At 39.4% G+C, this 16,232-nt stretch overlaps 1 protein-coding gene across 7 annotated transcripts in view; it reads left to right on the top strand.

The window, feature by feature from the left end:
- ASTN2 (astrotactin 2) overlaps positions 1–16,232 on the top strand; it is a 960,073-nt gene that overhangs the window by 358,340 nt on the left and 585,501 nt on the right. The gene's annotated exons all lie outside the window — the stretch shown is intronic.

Here is a 16,232-nt window from a genome sequence, read left to right as displayed (position 1 = left end):
AATGAGAAGAGGAAATTAGCCTTCTGTAGTCCAACATAGCATATAATGTCATGAAACTCTTGAGCTCCATGAGAGAAACAAATTACTAGAGACTTGGAGGACAGAAAGACTTGGAACACAGCATGACAAAGCCACTGAAGCCTTTAATAACTCAGCTGTTTCAGTCCTTGTTCTCTCCTTCTCCAAATCATGTCTGCCTTTCATTTTAGGTGACATATGTTAATCCCTGCCTATGTCCTTAAGCAGTGGCTTAGCTTAGTCTCATGAACTATAAATCTATCCAGGGAATTCTCCAGATGCATCTAATGTAAATGCCCTCCAGTGTGCTTATAGTCTCACAGTCTGTTCTTATAACTAATCCTCCTCCCTCTCTCCCAAGTGCTTCTCCTCATCCCCCCTTAAGTAGTGCATTTCTATCTCTTCTCCACAAGGTCCTCTTGTCTTTGACAGCTTTGGGATTAGGAAATCCCTGCTGTGTCCCCAGCACTCATAATACTTAACCACATTTTGGCTGACAATGTGATTGAATGAGGATGATTCAAGATTGTAAAGTGCTGAGAAAGCTATCTCCTAAAGGGCTTGGAGATACCTTATCTCCTGATAAGACACTGCAGCTTCTTTGGTGATCTCTGTCCTATGTCTCCATCTTGCCACTCCTGCCCACACTCGATTATATATTTGATACTTGATTACATACACTTGATATTTCTACCATTCTCCTTTACTTATATAACCCGATATCTCCTAAAACATACCCTATCTGTTTTCTACTCAGCTAGCTTATGTACACATGACCAGCCTCAACCCATGGCAATCATGCTATGACCTTCATATAAGTACTAAGGGTTTGCTATTCTGAACTAACTTCTGATGCTTAATTTTGTCTAGCCAATAACTGTAGCACCTATATTCCAAATTGGGTTCTGGACTCCCTGGAAGTTTGGTTTATCTGCACAGATCTGTGTTACTGCCATGACATGTGCAAGCAGTATAAACTATGGATGTCTACAGTGTCCTTTGCCCTAAGACTGCTATTGAATTTTTGGAGGTGGCATATATAAGAGGTAGACTTGAAAGGTTCAGGTCCAAAGTGTCAGCCTGAGATGGGTTAAAAACCACTGTGTAAGGATGCCTTTTGGGCAGAAACAGATTACCTAATAATTTTTCCTATCTTGTCCTTTTTCTTTTTTAAATTTCCAATCTTTTTATATAGTTTCCTGGTTAAAGACTAAAGAAAGAGCTGTTTACTTCAAGATGGCTGTTGAAACACAATGCCAGTGTGCTTTTGTGGAAACATCAGCTGTCTAAAGAATGAAGACTAGGTTGGGGAACCACAGAATGTGCTGTTTAACTTGAAGAGAAAAGGATAAGAATGGTCCTCTTAATAATATCTGCATTTATTCATAGCTGAAAATGCTGACCTCCTATGAGATCATTGTCTATGCCCTTCACAGTCTTAGATGCCTTCCTTTGCCAGAAAGTGAGAGTGTGAGCATGAAAGCAAACCCAGGAGCTGTGCCTCAGGTCCCAGTTCTTTATATTTCTTTGCCCCTGCAAGTGTCTGTGTTGGTAAACAAGCCTGCAGAGAACAAAGCAGAACAAGAATGTTGCTGGTGTCTTCCATGTGCAGAGTCTATCAATGAGTAGCAAGAGTCTGATTCTACAATATGAATCAACATACCCTTGAATCTTCAAATGAATATGCGATCTTCAAGAGCTTCATTTTCTTCCTTCATAAAATTGGATTAACGGTTTTCCTCTCTGTAATCTGTTTTAATGCACACGTGACAACAATGCATGGTAAACATTTAGGCCTGCTTGTTCCTTTCCTGTTTCTGTGTTTGACTGTCTTGTGTGGTGTCATTTTCCTGAAACCTTTTGGCCTGGGATTTCTTTTTTCAAACCTAGATATTCCAAATATTTCATTGGACGGCTGATCCTCCTGAGTTCTGCAGCTCAGTCCTTCTTCCCACTGTAGAACATGGCTGCAAGTCTATCTCTTGAGACTATCACATCGGTCTGAGGTGCAAGACCAGCTCTACAGCTGCTGAGGGATGTAGACTTGAATAGGAAGACGTTTTCTGTTCCCTGTGTTTAGGTTTTTCTGAATTACAGAATAAAAACTCAAGGATCACTGTGACAAATAGAATAAACATGTTAAACAGAGGGTGAAAGGACCCTGTAGAGGCCTACCATGCACAGAAAGTGCAGTAGGTGCTTGTAAAATCACTCTTTCTCAAACACATCTTCTTCCTTGTATTTTTGATCCACTTAAAATTTTTAGGTCCCCTTTTGGGTACAGGGATTAGAGATGACATTTATTGGTTCTATATTTGATGATGATGAGGGCCAGGTGGTGGTGATGTGGTGGTGGTTGTGTGGTGGTGGCAGTGATGATGATGATGATGATGATGGTAACTATTTTTGATTAACCTTCTTTCTACTGGGTATCATACTATTTGATCCTTTTTTGGGTTTTTTTTTTTTGAAAAAAATTTTATTATGTTTATTTTTAACATGTACATTTATATTATTACACATGGGTAAATTAAACTATATATAGCAGCAAGAACCATGAGACAATCAGGAATTTTATATATGTTATATTCATAATTATTTGGCTATTTGTATTTGGCAAACTTGAAGTAAATATCTTTCCTATCTTGTTGGGTCTAAATTTCTGAATGGAGATTAATATCTATCATATCTCATCTTTATTAACTTAAAACATCTATCCTGACCCAAATCCATCTTAATCCCTAACCTACTAAGCTTAATTGAAAGACTAAACTATCTGGTCTTCAAACTCATTGGAAACTTAAAAAGGGATAAAACTTAAACACCTGAATGAACCCAGAGTGCAGGTTATCAGCTTCCAAAATGAAAAAATGCTGAGACAGTTTACTGCCTGAACAGTCACCCAACACACTCTATAATGTTGGAGCATCATCTTTAGTCTTCTGGCCCAATATATCTGATAGACATATTTGCAAGGCAGAAACTATTGAAGACTTGCTTACGCTGTCTTACCAAAGTGTGCCTGCATCTAAACTTGCCCATTTTTAGGCAGAATTCTGTCTGTGGCAGAAATGAGAACATTTTGCCCAGTGGCTTGTGTGCCACATTTGAAGCCAACTTCATAAGGAGGTTCTTTGATGCTCATCTTCTTCTTTGAAGCAGTATGAGTGTTGCCAGGAGTTAACTTGTCTTGTCAATTAATCTTTAGAATAATAAAAACACTTTTAAATGCCATATTCTGTAGGTCTCTGAGGTTTTTGAAGGCCCTATTTAACTATTTTGCATCATATGTCTATAGAATCATATCTATTAGACCTGGAGTATGTATTTTTGTGATAAATTTAGACTAGTTTTTGACATTAGCATTATTTGCATCAATATACAAAATTCTATACCACTGCATTAAAAAAATAAGATTCTTTGTCAGTGGGGCCTTGAGATGAGGAGTAGATTTAATAATCTACCTTTTATTCTATCCTCCCTCTATTTTCTATAACTCCTTTTTCTTCTTGTCAGCTCCTAGCTCTTTACCTACAGAAGAAAGATAAAGAAAAAGAGATACATCCCTGATTCAAACCTAGTTTCCTCTCTGTTAAAGACCAATAATACTCATAACCAATTTCCAGTGAAAATAAGCACCTGTAGACCAGGAGAGTAAACAGAAACCTATCCAACCCCTGTTAGAGGAAATGGCATGTAATTCTCTTAAGGTTTTTTCAGGCTGATTTAGAGGAAATAATTCCTTTAAAGGGCAGCCCCCCCAAAAGATAGGGAAATGGTTCAGTAAGCCACAGATAGCATTTGTCGTCCATTTTTCGCAAGTTATGAAATTCTTGATGACTCTATGAAATAGATGTTATTGATGTGTTATGGTAGAAAAAAATGATCTTGTTTAAAGCAAAGCAGAAAATGATAGAGCTGGCATTTGCACCTAAGTTTTCCTAACTGTGAATTCCATTATATATAATCTGTGTATCAGCCATTTAGGTCATTTCATGGGAATATTTCTTTCTTTCTTTCTTTCTTTCTTTCTTCCTTCCTTCCTTCCTTCCTTCTTTTCTTCCTTTCTTTGGCTTTTTGAGACAGGATTTCTCTATGTAGCCTTGGCTGTTCTGGAGTCACTTTGTAGAGCAGGCTTTGTAGACCAGTAGTCCATCTGCCTCTGCTGAGATTATAGGCATGAGCTACCACACCTGTCTTGCTCTTCTTTCTTGATATTATGTTAATATTGACAAAAAATCCTGATTTGGTCCATCTAACACACAGTTATCTGTTGAATAGTTTAGCCACTCAATGTCACAGAAAACTGTAAACGGAATTAATAGCTTTTCATTATTACTGCCTCTATTGGTAGAGGCAGGAAAAGATGATGGCTAACTCTAGTGATGATGAATCAGTGAATATTGTAGTTAGAACGGAATTGATAGTTTCTAACTGTGCCTCTGGGATGTTTTCCATACTCCAAACCTGCAGCATAGTAGGTTAGAATCCCCAGATCTGCATTTCCTGGTTCCATGATCACTTCCTTCCCATGAGAGACAACTGACAATATCTGTGTTTAGAAAAAAAAAGTAGGGAGAATGCATATTTCACTTTTAGATCCAAAAAGACTATCTTGGGGGACAACAGGGACAAGTTTGTGGGATTTTGAGGACATCAGTGTGTTCAGCTGGCTGTTGTTGTATGATTAGATTCCCCCTCATCATAGATAAGAGTCCTAACATGAGAGGTGCTAGTGAAGGAAGATGACATGGTCACACTCTTTGGGCTGTAGTGAATCCTGCTGTTCCTCTCAGCAGCTAGTCTTTTACACTGCCTCTCAGCATCACTTGACCTTCAGTTCTTTTCCATTCTCCATTCAGACACCAGGTTGGGATAAGTATGGTGACGAATGTAAATTAGGTTAAAATTAGTTTCTTTATATGAGCAGCTAATATACACTTATAAAATGATCAATGTTTAAAACAATTAGCACAGTAGATCACAGATACACAGCACCAAGTACTTTTAAATGTCATTACTACTATTTTTGCTATTAATGTTGTTAGCTGAATGTGTTTTGAGTTAACAGGTTTTAAGCTTAGGTGATGTTCAAATATGCTGAATTGCACTAGGGAAGCATTGGCACATTAGTGCCACCTGTTCTGTATGACATGTTAAGCCAGAGCTCTTAGGTTTTCCTATCATTCTGAGATCCTCTGAGTCAAATTAGAGCAAATGATGTATGAAAGTGTACATAGGAGGACAAGTGTGTTCCTGTGACTGCAACAGTAAGGGCAAATTCTTAGAGACAAGAATTCTCTTTGATCTTCAGTCAATGTTCTACGTTACTGAGAAAAGTAGGAAATCCAGTCTATTGGGGCTGAGGATATATGTAGATAGTCACAAGAGTGAGGACAGACAATCTACAGTAGAAGTGCAATACAATAGATAGAAAAATAGAAAAAAGGTGCAGCAGAAAGTTTGTGGAACAACAGATAGCACCCAGTTTGTATTATTATTAGATGTTGTCTGAGTGTCAGAAGAAATATATAAGAAAAAGGCATATCGAAATGTAAAGAACACCTATATTTTTAGAAACAGTTTGGCTACCCACATTCACTATGCACCTACTGGATCAAGGCAGGTTGAGAAATTTTGGCTTAAGCATTGAAACTTGCTTCCAATAAATCTTGATTCATATCTCTTCTCTGTCTCTTACTACTCACTAATCTATGAGCAAATAATTTAAATCCTTTTACTTTCTACTTTCCCCAATGTGTTATTGTAAATATATTGCATACAATAGATTTTCCAGGTACATACAACAGGCATCTTATGTACAAAATAGATGTCAGATATCATTTCTCTTCTGTTTTCACAAATCATGAGCTAAATTTTGTTGACACTATATAGTACAATTGTACATTGGCATTTCTAACATTTTCTGTGAACAAAGGAACTACCAATGTGCCTTGGATAGAAATGAGTGATGGCTACTATTTACATTTTTTGATAATAAAGGTCACTTGTGGCTGTTATTTTGATGTCATTCTCCATTCATCACTTGTGTGGATCCAATATGGTAATAAATCTAATCAGTCCATAATCTAGGGTTAACCTAAGAAACAACCAGAAGTATCTTCAAAGATAATTTTTGTTAGTAGCGGCCAATTATTGCCTATGAAATTAAACTTGATTTCTCTTTTATCTTCCTCCCTTCTCATTTAAATCTGAACCCTTCTAGAGTATTTACCCTTTTAAGTCATATTGTCTGCTATTTCTCATCTGCGCATAGTAATTTAATCTACCAAGTGCAACATCTTTCTCTTGAACATCCTGTACTGGCCTTTTGTACTTGTCTATTTTCCTTTGTTGCATGCATTTTCCCATGAATTAAAAACTATTTCCTGTTTTTAAATTTTTATTGAATGTCTATGATTTACACATCATGACCCAAAATCCCTCTCCTCCCACCCAGTAAAATAAAACAAACAGACAAAGAAAATATCTTGTCACAGAAGCTATAGTGTATCACACAGTATAGCCTTTTGTCCACATTTGTTTACTTTCAAATGTTCATTGCTATGAGTTATTGGTCTGGTTGGAGGCCTGCGCTATTGTTACCAAATCCTCACTGCGACTGCTGTTGGATATGCTGCTATTGCTGTGTGTCACGGAGATTCTTAATCTTTGAATCTGCAGGTCCAGCCCCTTCATGTGTTCCAGCAGGTCATGCATGGAGTAGATGTTGTCGTTAGGTTCACTCAGAGCCCTGAATCAGGGCCCACTCCCTTGTCCTCAAGACAAGGCCTGCTCTCTCACTCCCTTGCCATGATGGCACTGCCATCTCTCCCACTCTCATGTCATCATGGCAGGGCCAGCTCACCAGCTCCTGTGTCCTCAGGTCAGGGCCAGCTCTCCTGCTCCCATGTCCTCAGGGCAGGGATGGCTCTCCTGCTCCCCTGTCATCAGGCAGGCCAGCTCACCCACTCCCATATTATCAGAGCAGGGCCAGCTCACCCATTCCTGTGTCATCAGAGCAGGGCCAGCTCACCCTCTCCTGTGTCCTCAGGACAGGGTCCACTCTCCTGCTCCTATGTTCTCATGGCAGGGCTGCTCATGTGTCCTCAGGGCAGAGCCTACTCTCCTGCTCCCCTGACATCAAGGCAGGGCCAGCTCTCTTGCTCCTGTGTCCTCAGGTCAAGGCCCGCTCTCCTATTCCCATGTCCTTGGGTTGGGGTCTGTTCTCCCTCTTCACTTCCATGTCCTCAGGACCAGGCCAGCTCTCCTGCTCCCATATCCTCAGGGCAGGGCCAGCTCTCCAGATCCTGTGTCTCAAGACAGGGCCAGCTCTCAGGCTCCCATGTCCCCAGGGCTGGCTTACCTACTCCCACATTCTAAGGGCCAGCTCTCCTGTTCTTGTGTCCTCAGGGTCAGATCTCCTGCTTCCATGTCCTCAGGGCCAGCTCTTCTGCTCCCATTCAGTTCACCGGATTGTTGCTGGCCATCAAGGCCAGGATGGCCTCCTACTCCTGTGGGTACCGGATCTTGTGGGCCATCAAAGTCTTCATTGAGTAGCTCACAGAAACCACTGATGTTGGCCCAGCTCAGCTTCTTGTCCCAGGGAACTTGTAGCTCTGTTGATTTGCTCCCCCCGAGTCTCTGGTTCCATCACATACTCCATCTGCCATGGGCTCCTGCCTCGGTGCTGCCCCTAGTATCCACCTCTGCATATCTCAGCACTGAGCATGTCCCTGGACTATGAGAGAAGGTCCATGAAGCCTGTGGTGTGGGTGGTGCAGTCTTCACTCTGGCTTGACTCAAGAGGAGTCCCTGCTTAAACGCCATCTCTTTGGCCCACACTGTGCCAGGCAGCAACCTGAAAAGTGGAGGCAGTGGCAGCGGTGGTGGCCGGGGTCCCTGGGGGCTCACCTGAGCGTGGTCCCATGGTCCTGTGGTAGGAGGACATGGATGATCCACATGACAGGATTTCTTTCCTTCTGAGAAATACCAGCATTGTGTTTTGGAGCTTTCAGTATGGTCCTTTGGTGGCTGTGGAGACATTGCTGTTCTGCAGATCAGACACAGTGTGTGATCAATCCGATCTTGGATGATCTCGGCTTGGGTATTTCTAACACATTGTACTAAGTGTTTCCTCCCAATCAGGCCACTCTCAGGGATAAGTAGCTCTGGAATACAATCATCCTCTTCAGAATGCATTGAAGACCTCATCGTTCAAACCTCTTGGACCCACACCCAAAGGGCGGAACCACACCCTCCATGCAAATCTGCTAAAACTATTTTCTTTTACACTTGGATCGCAGAATAATAAAGACATAGGATTGGACCAAACTCATCAGGAGACATTTCTCAAGATTTTTTTTATTACCAATTACGTCTTGATTTTCCCCATTTTCAATGGATATAGCAACCCATACATACCCTTTTAGGTTACTCAACATTCAATTAGAGGCACCTGCAGTCCAAGTAATCCTTGTGAGGAGACTAAGAAAGACCATGAAGTGAGCTCAAGGACACCTTGGGTTTTGTGGTAATAACCTGACAAAAACTTACCAAAATAAAGAAATAAATATTCTAAATAGAATAAGAAAGTGCCTTGCATTGGGACAAACATTCATTATTGGAATTTATGTATATTACTAACAACTCTTGTTATAAGTAATTAAATTGACTCATCATTTCCATCCTTTGTTCTATACAATGACAGCTTTGTGTGACAATGGTAGGTTAAATGATGTACAATTTAATACAGTCCTCCTAGGGATTTTAATACCAAACATACATTTTGGCACTTTAAGGGTAACTGGCATAATGTTGCATTTTGGAAAGTGAAGAATGTAGAATATTTGAGCATGGAAAAAGAATCTATGTACTGGATAGTCTTATGTTAACTTGAAATACAAACTGTAGTTATCTTAAAGTAAGGAACATTACTTGAGAAAATGCCTCCATAAGATCCAGCTATAAGTAATTTTCTCAATTAGTGATAAATGAGGAAGGGCCCAGCCAATTCTAGGTGGAGCCACCACTGGGCTGGTGGGTTCTATAAGAAAGCAGGCTGATTCTACCTACCTAGCTATTCCCACCTTCCTGGGGTAAGCTCTAGGAATCCAGGGGCACACAGTTATAGCTTCTGGCCCCTCAATTTTCTGGATCCAGGGAACTGGTCCCACCCTCTGGTCTACAGCCTTCTCATCTCCACTGAGGAGACCAGCCAGACCACAGGAGCATACAGAATTTAGCTCCAAAATGGCAGCACCCAGATTACATGCTGTATGAAAGGCTTGAGCTCAGAGACTACTAAGTGAAAGAACAAGTGAATGGCAGAGCTGCTAACTCTGGAGTTCTGCTAGCAAGAGGAAGGCTCCTAAGTTCCTGAGGAGACCTGCTCATCCTCAGGATCACACAGGGTAGACATGTGGGCATAACTGGGACACAGCCACATGAAGATAACTGCAGACTATTCCCTAAGATCCAGCAGCCAGTCCCAACCATACCTTCCATCCCAATGAGGGCTGCTCCAGAAACATCCAGCCTCCTGCCCAGGGCTCCTTCTGTAACCTCAAGAGATTCAGCAGGCACCAGGAACAACTAGCAAAGCCAGAGACAACCAGATGGCTAAAGGCCAGCATAAAAACACAATCAACAAAATCCAGGGCAATATGTCTCCTCCAGATACAAGAACTGCAAGAAGCCCTGGGTAAACTAACAAACTAAAACACAAGAAGATGACCTTACATCTATGCTTATGAAGACAATAGAGGCCTTTAAAAGGAGGAAATGAATAAATTATTTAAATAAATACAAGAAAGCACATTCAAACAGATAGAGTCCCTTAAAGAAGAAATGAATAAATCAATTAAATGAATACAGGAATATACAAACAAACAGATGAAAGAAATGAATAAAATGGTTTAAGACCTGAAAAATGGAAACAAAAACAGAAAAAAGAACAAAACAAAAACGCAAACTGTAGAAATTCTGAAGATGGAAAAACTAAGGAAAGAAAACAAGAGCTAGAGATGGTAAGAATCAGCAATGGAATACAAGAGATGGAGAAAAGAATCTCAGTTATAGAAGACACAATTGGAGAAATCAATATATCTGGCAAAGAAAATGTTGAATCTACACAATTCCTGATGCAAAACATCCAAGAATGAAGGATACTATGAAAACAATAAAACTTAAGAATAATAGAAGTAGAAGAAATAGAACATTCCCATCTCCAAGGACCAGAAAATATTTTCATCAAAATCATAGAAGAAATTTTCCCCACCTAAAAAAGGAGATATCTATAAACATAGAAGAAGCCTACAGAACACCAAATAGATTAGTCAAGAAAAGAAAATCCTCCTGCCACATAATAATAAAAACACTAAATGTACAGAGCAAAGAAAAAAACTGCAAGGGAAAAAGGCCAAGTAACATATAAAGGCAATCCTACCAAAACCATCACTGGCTCCTCAACAAAGATTCTAAATGCCAGAAGGTCCTGAGCAGAGGTATTGCAGCCACTAGAAGACTACAGAAGACAGGCCAGACTAATATACCCAGAAAATCTTCCAATCACCATAGATGGAGAAAACATGATATTCCATGACAAAACCAAATTTAAACAATATTTACACACAATCCCAGCTCAGAAGATACTAGAAGGAAATTTTCAGTAGAAGGAAGTAAACTACACCCAATAAAACACAGGAAATAAATAACTTCTCCAAAGCGAAACCAAAGAAGAGAAATACACAGACATACTACAACCACCAACATCAAACAACCGAAATAATTGATCATTAATATCTCTCAACATCAGTGGACTCAACTTCCAATAAAAAGACACAGGCAAACAAAATGGATACAAAAACAGAAGACACCATTCTGGTCCATACAAGAAACAAACCTTAGAAACAAAGAAAGGCACTGCCTCAGTGTAAAGGGTTAGAAAAAGGTCTTCCAAACAAACAGGACCAAGAAGCAAGTTGGCGTAACCATTCTAATATCTAATAGAATAGACTTTTAATCAAAATTAATCAAAAGAGATGAATAAGGATGCTTCATACTAGTCAAAGGAAAAAATCCACCAAGACGACATCTCAATTCAGGCCATGTGTGCTCCAAATACAAGGACATCCACATTTGTAACAGAAACATTACTAAAGAATAGCATAGCATAGTGTTGCATAATGAGTGCTTGCTACAAGTCAGGAAATACAGTTTTAAAACATAGTATTGGTGATTAACCATCATGTCACAATGTACTCTGATTCTTCATTTGTATGCTAGAGATGGCAACGATGCCTACGATATAGCATTTTGGTGAAAAACTAATGAAATCTTTGAGAACAATTAATAAATTGGTAATGTATCATATGTAATGTCTTCATCACCAGTGTCCTTGTCAATATATCAATTTTAAAGACTTTGAAATTACATTTAAATTATAGGCAGAGCTATCTGAGATTGTCCTAGAAAAAGCCGTATAGCTTCTTGTAGTCCCTCCCAATATCTCCTTCTCATTGCTCTATGAACCATGATTCAATCCTTAATTATAGAACCTATCCTGGCTAGAGAACTAAGTACCAATGCCTAGCCCATTGTGGCCTCACAGATAATGGTTAGGCTCCAAAGAGTACAATGATGGTGTAATGTTTTTAATTGTAATTTTTGGAGATTATAATAAAATTTCAGCATTTCCACCTTCCCTCTTTTCATTCTAATCCCTTCCATGTGCCTACTCTGCTCTCAAATCATGACCTATTTCTCTTTAATTATTGATATATGTATTACTAAATACATAAATACAAGTTACTCAGTCCATATAATGATGTGTGTGTGTATGTGTGTGTGTGTGTTTTCAGTGCCAACCATTTGGTTTTGAATAAGCAATTGGCTTGTTCTTGCCTGAGGAAGACTATTTCTCCTGCTCTCAGCATTCTTTATTTGCCTTTAGTTTTTTGCCTAGTGTTACAGCTTTTTGTATGTCTACTAGTGTCATCTTTATTCAAGTCATGTTTGGGCAGCCATATTGGTGAGACTTCATGGGTAGATCCTGCACCTAATGTTCTAAGATCACTTGAGAAGAATGGGTTGAAATAGTGTAACAGCCAGATGCATAGGAATTTTGCTGAGAGAATGTATCTCCAAGACTGTATAATATATTTTAGGGCTGTAGATGGGTAAGCAATTGCCACCTAGCTTCTCTCTCTCTCTCTCTCTCTCTCTCTCTCTCTCTCTCTCTCTCTCTCTCTCTCTCTCTCTCTCTCAGTTTCTCATCCTTTGGATAATCCCTTCTGGTAATATAAAAAGGTGCATGAAAGACTTGTTATTGGAACCAGGTGGAACTATAAAGACACAGTGAGTTGACCCCAAATCACTCCAGAATGAAAGATAAACTGAAGTCTGTAAGCAGCTCAGCAGTTATCACTGTTGCAGCTAATTGGCACATTTCACATCTAAAGGAGATGGGGTAATTGATATGAGCCTGAGCTTGGAAATCAAATCATTTTCTGGCTTAGTTTAATTGCATTCAAGCTGCACAGCCTTTGGCAAATTGTAGCCAAAGTTGTAGTCACCTCATGTGCAACTTCTGAGGGATGAGAGGAACCATCTTATGACATTTCTGTGACGATTAAATGAGATAGTGCATGACATCATTTAGTCATATTGTCTGGTATTTAAATGTATAAATGTTGGTGATTGTAATAGTCATGAGGTGGTAATAACAGTGCTACCATTCTTTGTTGGGAAAGACTTATAAGAAAAGCCAATCTTTAGAAAGTATTATAAAGGGACTCAAAATGTGACTTTAGAGAAATAAAATAAAACTAACAATATTTAGTTTGAAGAACAAAAAGCTCAGGGCAATGTAATTACCACTTTAACTAACTGCTTCAAAGAGGAGTTAGTAGATGCATCCTGTTTAGCTAGGACAGCAGAATGTATTCATAGAATGAGATCCTGGCACCTTTTAGATTTTAAACTGCTTGAGAGGAAACTTACTGCTTTGTAAGCATTGAGTTTTCTCTCTAAGAAGAGACTAATAAACATCCACACAAATCTTATGAAGGCAAACCTATGGAATATGAGAGATTCAGTAAGTTACATGACACTCAAAAGAAACCACAGATTTGAGAGTATGAAGGTAAGGGAGCACAGAGAATTAGTTCAGGGTTAGAACAGAAGGGACAGTGAAGGAGATGCATGGGTCTAAGTGGGTGAGATAAAGGAAGAGATGCCCACATTGAGGGATGACACCATAATTCACAGAGAATCCAAACATAAAAAAGAAATAAGGAACATGGCCACCCACTCCAGAGTTTCTGAGAAAGCTCCAGTTTCACCTGTTTTTCTGCCTGCCTCTGGCGTGATACTTGGAATTGTCAGACAGTGTGTCCCAATTTTAGTTTCCAGAAATATAGCAAGTTGACACAGAATCTCAGGAGCTCAGGAGCTACAGGAATCCCATGGGGCAATCTGCAAAGTTAATGAGGTCCTATCATGATCTGTGCTAGTCACCTGATCTGCAGGTAGATTAGAACATTGACATAGGCTTTTCAAATGACTTTTGACCAGGTAGAGCCCAGCACTTACCAAGGACAGTAAGTGATTACATTTTTCTATGGTAAATGCAACAATATTCTGATGCTGACATCTCTTGGTGGTAGGGAAAACAGCATTTAAACATTCATTTGTGCTTAGATTTCCTATTCAGTTGACATTTATCGAGCACCTACTACATTCAAGCATGCTATAAGCATAGGAATATATAATGGTATGCAATATGAAGCATTTCATAAACTACATGAACATTAAATGACTATTTAATGGATTTGAGTAGACGGGTAAATTGATTGTCTTGATAGTCTGAGAACCTGATTTCAGTCCTTAAAGCACACATTTTTAAAAAGCTGAGAGAAGGCAGGTAGATCCTTGGGGTGAGTGGTCAAGCTAATCAGCAGTCCTTGGGTTTGTCTTTAAAAATAAGATGAGCAGATCCTGAGGATTGACACTAGGTTTGCACTTCTAGCCACCATACATACACATGTGGACAAATGTGTCTGTATATATACAACAATAATAATATGTTTACTGGATGAATTACTTCTCAAATGAGAACACTATATCTTATAAGAGAAGATTTATTCACAGGAGTCAGAAGCTACATATACAATCCAGGATTGCAGCATAGGCAAGAGTGCCACATATTTGTTGCTCATGTGTGACTGTGAGTATTTAAGGAGATGAGATAAAGAGAAAAGCAATGAGAGCTTACAAACCCAAAGGTATGAGCCAGGCATTGTACTTAACTATTCCCATATCTTCTCTCCCAGTTAGAGATTACCACTGCCAATTTATAGATTATAAAAGTGAGGTGCTAAGAATCTCATGCTTGTGGAGATATGACTCAGTGGTTAAGAGCTTACTGCTCTTCCAGAAGACCTAAGTTTGCTTCCCAATATCCACAAACTTCCTTACTTATAATGAAAGCCAGTGTCTTTCTAATCATACTCATGATTTTTCTCTCTTGGCTATCTCTGGTTAGTGTCCTGCATTCTTAATACCCTTGTCCTTCATCCTAGTGCACTATGCCACTTAAAGAAATTGGCTCTCTACACTGGACTTGGGTTTCTATCTTTTGTGACTACAAGGAAGAAGGAGCCAATGGGGATACAACAACTTTCAGTTTTTTCACACACAAAGGTCTGATAGGGTTACATCTATTTTCTCCATTTAAAAAATGTGGTTGATTCAGCTCAAAATTTAACTTAAATTTGATTTTCTTTTCTCAAATTGGCATTTCCAAACTAAGATTCAATCATATGCCCAATTATGAGCAGTGTGTGGATCAACAATCTTAGGTATTTCTACTTGAATTTCTCAAGGAATGCATTTTATGTTCTTTTCATCAGCCACAAGAGAGGGTGAGGGGTTCTAGGGAGGAGGAATGAAAGGGAAATTAGATTTTTAACTTTCTGCTGCAGCAGTCAATATGTCCCAGTGGAATCTCATTCCTGCAGCATAGCACCTTCCCCCTGCTAGTGATCCTGAAGGTGATTGCAAATGAGCGTGCAAACCAAAAACTGCAGGTCCTCATAATAGGTCTTGGATGTAACATTCTTTGGAGTTTGGATCTAACTACATTGACATTATCTTGTTTTGGCGTTATGTTGACTATAAGACAACTCTTCCCATTTGTCAGTGGCAAATTCTTTTTTTTTTAAATTTTTTTCTCCTTTATTAATTTATTCTTGTTACAACTCAATGGTTATCCCATCCCTTGTATCCTCCCATTCTTCCCTCCCTCCCATTTTCCCCTTATTCCCCTCCCCTATGACTGTTCCTGAGGGGGATTACCTCCCCCTGTATATGTTCATGGGGTATCAAGTCTCTTCTTGGTAACCTGCTGTCCTTCCTCTGAGTGCCACCAGGTCTCCCCCTCCAGGGGACATGGTCAAAGGTGAGGCACCAGAGTATGTGAGAAAGTAATATCCCACTCTCCACTCTACTGTGGAGAGTGTTCTGTCCATTGGCTAGATCTGGGTAGGGGTTTAAGGTTTACCGCTTGTATTGTCCTTGGCTGATGCCTTAGTTTGAGTGGGACCCCCCTGAGCCCAAATCTGCCTATCATAATGTTCTACTTGTAGGCTTCTAGGACCCTCTGGATCCTTCTACTTTGCCATTCTCCCATGCTTCTCTCATCTAGAGTCCCACTAGAATGTTATTTTCTGTGGGTGCATCAATTTACAAATGTAACATGGAGATTTTATGGTTAGAAAAGGATTTGAACATGGAAATGTGTTCATCTCCTAAAGCCATGTTGCCTTTAACTACCTGATGATGCCAGGAACCTTTATTCCACAGTGAGGTAATGGTCCTCATACCATTCTGGAGTGGAAGATAAGAGTCTCTGTTTCATGATGAGGTCAGAAGGCACAGGAATGGTTCTTCTTATTCTTCAACAAATGAATTGAGCAGTATTAGGCAATTCATTGAATTGCTGTGTACCTCTTTGGAAAGTATATGTGGTAGCAGAAATCTGCTGGGAAAATTAAATCAATGTTGTAAGCTTCAATGACATTGGTGATTTTGCTCACTATCATCTGCATTATACCTTGAAAAACCTAAGGTTCAAAAAAATTACACTGGATGGATGGATGGGTGAACAAATGGATATATATGTACAGTATTCAGATCATAGTGAGTACTAAAAA

The sequence above is a fragment of the Acomys minous genome (assembly GCF_964271855.1).
Source record: "Acomys minous genome assembly, chromosome: 1".
Lineage (NCBI taxonomy): Eukaryota > Metazoa > Chordata > Mammalia > Rodentia > Muridae > Acomys > Acomys minous.
Note: the sequence above shows the minus strand (reverse complement) of the source record. Positions and strands in the feature narration are given on the sequence as shown.